Below are 6,503 nucleotides of genomic sequence, written 5' to 3'. Positions count from 1 at the left end.
CAAGGATAGCTATGGCATGAAAAGACCTGGACAATATAGTGGCACAATTACTCAGCCTCTGCAAAGGTTTCCAAATAAGCAGGTTTCTTTTGATATTTCCTGTGATGAACATGAACCAATAAACTGATACTGTTTATGTTATCTACAGTTTAGATGGAGCTGATTATTGGTAACATAAAAAATTCTGATTCCTAATCATGATACCATTTCATTTTTTAAGCAAAAGGAATAAAACAATCAGTCTATAATCTTTACTAAATACACTTCTTCCAGCAATGTACTAGTTATTATGTCATATACAGAAGTAGAATCAATCAGTCATTTTTAAGTGTCTCCTATGTGTAAGGCCCCATGTTAGGCACTGGGGATGTGAAGACAAAAATAAAACTGTTCCTACTCTCAGGGGGCTTACAGTCTATCAGGGAAGATATGTGTGCATGTGTACAAAATAAATACAAAATAAATGAGGTAATTTCTGGGTAGAGGGAACACACTGAAGACATGATCCATGCCCCTAAGGAGCTGTATCTAGTTTTGGAGATAAAATGTGAATACATAGAATAACTAGAGAACTATAAGGACCAGTTTGTATGGGACATTCTATGTTGTTGCTATTCAGTCATATCTAACACTTTGTGACCCCATTTGGCAAAGATACTGGAGTGGTCTGCTACTTCCTTCTCTAGCTCATTTTTACAGATGAGGAAACTGAGGTTAGGTGACATGCCCCAGGTCACACAACTACTAAGTGTCTGAGACTGACTTTGAAGTCAGGTCCTTCTGACTCCAAGGCCAGCACTCTATCTACTTCATCACCCCAGAAAAGGGAAAGATAAGAATGGTCTCAAGGAGGTAGGTCTTTAGTCAAAAATCAATGATTTTAGCATTGCAAGGGTTATAAAAGATGATCTAGTTCAAACCTGGCATTTTACAGATGAGAATGCTGAGATCCAGAGTGACTCACCAAGGTCATATATTAAGTAGTTAGCAGATACTGAATCCAGGTTTTCTAATACCAAATCTAATGTTTTTCCCTCCCTCTGGTATGCCACACTGACTCCAAGGTCTGTTAAAAGACCCAGAGATTACTGGTGCCTGATTGAGATTTGAGTAGTATAGGGTAAAAATAACACATTATGTTTTAGACACTATGGATTTGAGGTGATAATACCAATCCAAATAAAAATATGCTGTAGGCCCCTTGAGATACAGAGGTGAAGAAACCTGGAATTGTGGATGTTGTTATCATGAGTCATGAACCGAGTATATGTTTGCTGACTGGTTCTGGTGAAATTGGATTTTATTCTTGCCTTGTAGGGAAGGAGAGAGAGGGAGGAAGAGAAGGGGGAGTAGGGAGAGGGGGAGAGGGAGAGAGGGAGAGGAAGGGAGAGAGAGAGAGAGAGAGAGAGAGAGAGAGATTCTAAGGTCCATTGGTAGGAGTATAAGAATAATGGGCACAATGAAAAATTCCGCCTTGTTAGAGATAACAGGTTCCCTAGGATTTAAAACTAGAAGGAACCTTAGATATCAACTTACTTAATCCTCCTTTCCTTTCCTTTGGTTTCAGATAAGGAAACTGAGGTCCATTTCCCTAAAGGTCATGAATGAACTAAAGATGAGAACATGAATTCAAACCTAGGTCCTCTAATTACAGCTACACCTTCCACTCCCCCACTCCCCCCAAACTCACATGCCCCCATTACAGGATGCTGAACTGTTGGGAATATACTACATATCCCATTAGTTGGAAAGGCAAAATAAAAATTTATCTTCTAGCATACATATTTGGTCAATATGTCTTATTTCGCCCTTATCACAGAAGATTCAGCTCTCCACTTGGACCCCGGGATTGAATCAAGTAATGGAAGAGTGAAAGTAAAGCGAACCCAATTTGAGGCTGCTTGCTGTAAATAAAATGCCCACATATGCCCTCACTTTTCAAAGGTCTTTGGCATCCCACCGGGAATAAATTACATACCCTGCAAGTTTTTACACTGGCAAATCCAACAGGGAGGTTTCAACAAGCTTTGAATGTGGAACTAGGGCAGGCTGAGGAGATTGAAAGGGCAAAACTATAAAGCAAGAAAACTGTAAGTTCTGATTAGTTTTATGACTTTGCCTTCATGTCTCCGGAACTCAATTGATCATGGATTCTATGACAGGCTAACGGGTGGAGGGAAGGGGGAAATTAGGGGTGTGTGTGTGTGTGTGTGTGTGTGTGTGTGTGTGTGAAGAAATTCTTAAACTCTCTCCTCCAGCTTGCTGCTTTTCAAATGCAAATATCTCGCCAAGAAATGGATTGGCTGCAGCCCCCCCTCTTTTAAACCCTCGTCCTGATTTTTATGCAAAGGAATCCATCTGTATAGATTCCATCAAAAGGCAGGAGGAGGGTGCGTGCATGTGTACATCTGTGTGTATGTGTGTGTGTGTGTGTGTGTGTGTGTGTGTGTATGTGCGCGCGCGAGCGTGCACTGACAGGGTGGTTTCCTTTTTGAATTCCTTTTCCACAGCCACCATTGGGTCTTCGGGAGGTACAAAAAGTCTCAGTGCCTCCTCTGGCCGGCTTCAGATAGAACTGAGAGCGGGCGCCAGGCGGTGAACCTCCTCTCTGGGCTGCTCTTCCTTCCCCCACCCTTCCTCTTGCGCTCTCCCTTTCCCTTTCCCTCTCCCTAGTGGAACAAACCCTCTCTCCGTACCTCTTGCCTATGAGAAACGGTTGGGCAAGACCGCGAGAGCTCCCTCCGTGCATCGCCGGCTTCTGTGCTTGCAGCGCCGGGGAGAGGAGCGGGTTCCCTCCGCTAGCCGCCCACTCCGCATCGCGCCCGGACTAGCTCCAGCTTCTTGTGAATAGCGGGAGGGAGGCAAAGAGGGAGGGAAAAAAGAGGAGAGGAAGAGAGGAGAGAGGGAGGGAGGCAGTGAGCGAACGAGCGACCGCGCAGGCTGGGGTGGGAGGGAGGGAGTTCTCCGCAGTCTGCTCGCCCAGCGAGCGAGCTCCGGGGGAGCCCTCCGCCTCCACTGGATGCGCCCGCCGCGCAGTGTGATGTGATTGGAGGGAGGGAGCCCCCTGTGCCGAGCGGTCCAGAGCACAGACTCGTTGCTGGGCGATGCAAGTTCATCCCGGAGCTAAGAGAGGCTTAGGCACATGTTTGAGAGCTGCCCGCGAGTTCTTTGCTGATGAGAGTCTGTATCCATTTGGATTAAAATACTCACGCCGCTTGTGACTAACACCGGAGGGGGTACAACAAAATACCAGGTAAGAGAACTGGCATTCATTCTTCTTTGAGGTATAGGTTTGGAGCCTCTGTTATTTTTAATGTCCTTTCAGCCTTCTCCAAGTATTGCCAGCCTCCGAACAGGAGGAGCAAAGGAGGCTAGAATTCATTTGCAATTAGCTTTCGAATTCAAAAGTTATTGCTCTTTGATATGGAATGCTTCTATTGAAAACACGATATGCATATGGAAAGAACAGGTTACTATCTTGGAAGCCTTTGGAAAAATACACCAGATGTGACGTTTGAAGTAGTTCCGAATAAGAGGAAATGCCCAAAGACTCTTCGGTCAGTCAGTCAACAAGAATTTAGATGAAGCCTTAGACACAAGGAAGTCTGGACAGTTCTTCACACTTGAAGAGGGGTGGGGGGAATTAAGAACGCCCGCGTTCCTCTGCCACCTCACTGGTGCCTGTAAAGCTCAGTCTTTCTATTCAACACCAATCCTGTGTGGAGTTGTTGGGTTGAGGGTAAAAGGTTTTACTGTTGCAAGATAGATCTTCTTTTTCTTTCCCCCACCCCCTTTTAAACTATAGGTGTCAAAAATGTTTTACAATTCGAAAATGTGAAACAAGCCACATAAGGCTTTATTTCTGTAATTAGTATTCAACTGATAAGGTTGGCTCTGCAGTGCTTTAGCCTTTGATTAGTGACCTCCTCCCCCTCCACTATGTTGTATGTTGGGTGTATACCCAGGCATCATGCTTCTTTGATTTCAATTTGTCTGACGCTTAGTTCGCTTTCCATACTGGCTGAAGTCCTAAGTACTCGGTGCTACAATTTGAATGACAGAGAAAGAACCAATTGACTCTCAGAAGACCTTTCATACCCTTTTGTTGTCTTATGTACAGTTCAGGTGAGTAAGGGGTAGAGGCAAGTTCACATTAGTGGGAAAATGGATTAACTACCTTGGAAGGAGGGCCAGGGGACAGGATTAGCAAAGCCTTTTGGATTCTGCAAATTGAACCCAGTATATATACTTTAATCCTTTGCCATTGCAAGAAAAAAAGCTCCTTATTTATAAACAACTTATCAAGTGAAAGGAAAGACTCGAAAGAAAAAAACATGTGCTTCATAATCCCTTTGACAAGACAGATTTCACTGTCCTCTTTTATATGAAAGTAAATAATCAGACTTTGGAAGCAAACAAATGATGACATAGAAAAATACTGTGACCTAAAAGCAAATTTTATCTTGTCCCCTAACCTACTCATAAGATACAGGGACATTTACTTTTTCGAGACTTAACTATAACTCATTTCTTGTTCCTTGCAGAGAATACTTTTTTGTTGTTGTTTTTCTCTGAAAGGAATTTTATAAGCACTGTTAGTAATAGCCATGTATGCATTGCAGGTGTAAATCAGATGAACACCATTAAAATCAAACAAACAAACACAACTGAACCTTGTTTTTAGAGTTGAATGGATCAAGAATTTTCAGGGTTAATTAAAAAAAAAAACTAAAACAGTAGTTATTTTTATCAGGTTACTGCCTGGAATGCCTGGACAGTGTGAAGGTTGTTGGGAAGACAGGCTGAGGAAAATAATTTAGTGGTGCCTAATTAAAAGTATGTGTTTAAGTGCTATTTGTAACTTCACCTGGATACCAAACATGACTTCCTGCTTAATAGTCCTTGTTTTGACTTTGTGTTTATTCTCGAACTTTGCCTTATTGACTCTCCTGTGTAGGAGAACTCCCGATGGCTATTTTTTCCTTTTTTCTTTTTAGGGGTATTGGGAATAAGATGAATTAAAATGAAAACTCACCCAGGAAGAAATGAAGCAGAATGAAAACTGGCAACTTTTGTAGCAGTGAGAATAAGGGGAAAAAAAGAAAAACCAAGAAAAGTGAAAGCCTTATTTCTGTTAGTATTTAATGTGGAAGCAGACAGCTGAAGCAATTAGGTTAATATCCAAAGTTAATAGTCTTATTTCGTATGGCATGTTGAAAGTGTGCTGATGGGGGAAAAAATACACGCAAAAAAAAAAAAAACCAAACCAAAAACCCAAACAAACCAACAATCAGTGTGCAGGCCATCTTCCCTGCTAAAATCTATTAAGGTTTGCAGCTTTAATAAAAGGGCATTGTGCCCTTACAATGTAACATATTATTGTAATTAAGGGCTGCTATAGGTCATTAGAACTTTGTTAACAATCAGCTGACAGCCATACAACTCTTTCAAGTTTACTTTTATTGATTTAATAGCACAGAGCTTTTACCTTTTCTTATAAAAGGGTAATTGTAAAGCATCTGTATTACTGCAATTTACCCTTGAATTGACTGGAGTCTTTAGTGGCCAATGAAGAAGGGAATGCTGCACACTGAGTTGGCTTCTGTTCATCCTTCCTATGTATAAATATCTACAATCTGTCTTTTTTAGGTGTGTGTGCGTGCATGCATTTCTTTTCACTTCCCTGCTTATTTGTACATTATATAGCATTTTAGTTTACTTGATAGCAAAGTCAAAAAAGCCTTCATATAATCCATGATGAAGAAAAGTGAGCCCTGCTTGTGCTGAGTCAAATAATGCCTTAAGCAAATCTTTTAAACATCTTTTACAAGGTGCTAAACACATAAATTGTTTCTCTCTATAGTGGATAGTTATTGCTGAGTGGCCTCAACTCTCTTGGGCTCTCCAAGGTTTTAAATTGACTGTTGTAGCAGCTTGCTTATATGTAAAATCACTATGAGCTGGGCAAATACCTGTTTTTTTTTTCACTTGATTGGCAGACTTCAGAGCTTTCTATTACATTATCTTTGTCAGTGGCTTCTGAGTCAAGTCACTTTCTTTACTTGATTATCCAAGGTTTGTGCGTGAACGCCTCCGTGTAGACATTGAGAATTGCTTTTGTCATTAAGAATCAGTTGGTTTTAGATGGGGGTAATATCAAATAGGGCTGAACTGAGCACTGAAGAGGAAGGCATGTGAGCCAAGGACTCTTACGTGACAGTCTTTGACAAGCCTAGCACATTCAGTGATGAGTAGCAATACACGAGTGCCTCCTCTGGGATTTTAGAGGTTCTGCAGGAAGATACCCCTAATAATTTCTCCCTCTTGGTGTGCTATGAGACTGCACTGCCAAGATAGCCAATGCAAATGAGTTTGTAGGGACGTAGGCAAACTCTCTTGTTTCAGAATTGTTACCAAAGCTTGCTTTGGGGAGCACTGCTTTACTGTTATTCTATAAATAGATCAGGTTAAAATGATACATTTAAAGTCATATAAATCACATC

General features: G+C 41.6%; 1 protein-coding gene across 1 annotated transcript in view; it reads left to right on the top strand.

Moving 5' to 3' along the window:
• The first annotated feature begins 3,232 nt into the window (after positions 1-3,232).
• CDH7 (cadherin 7) overlaps positions 3,233-6,503 on the top strand; it is a 221,855-nt gene continuing 218,584 nt past the window's right edge. The window contains exon 1 of the mRNA XM_036741803.1: positions 3,233-3,253. The gene's annotated coding sequence lies outside the window, so the exon portion shown is untranslated. The remainder of the gene's footprint in view (positions 3,254-6,503) is intronic.

Source organism: Trichosurus vulpecula, chromosome 1 (assembly GCF_011100635.1).
Source record: "Trichosurus vulpecula isolate mTriVul1 chromosome 1, mTriVul1.pri, whole genome shotgun sequence".
Taxonomy (NCBI): domain Eukaryota; kingdom Metazoa; phylum Chordata; class Mammalia; order Diprotodontia; family Phalangeridae; genus Trichosurus; species Trichosurus vulpecula.
This window is presented reverse-complemented; position numbering and strand designations above follow the sequence as displayed.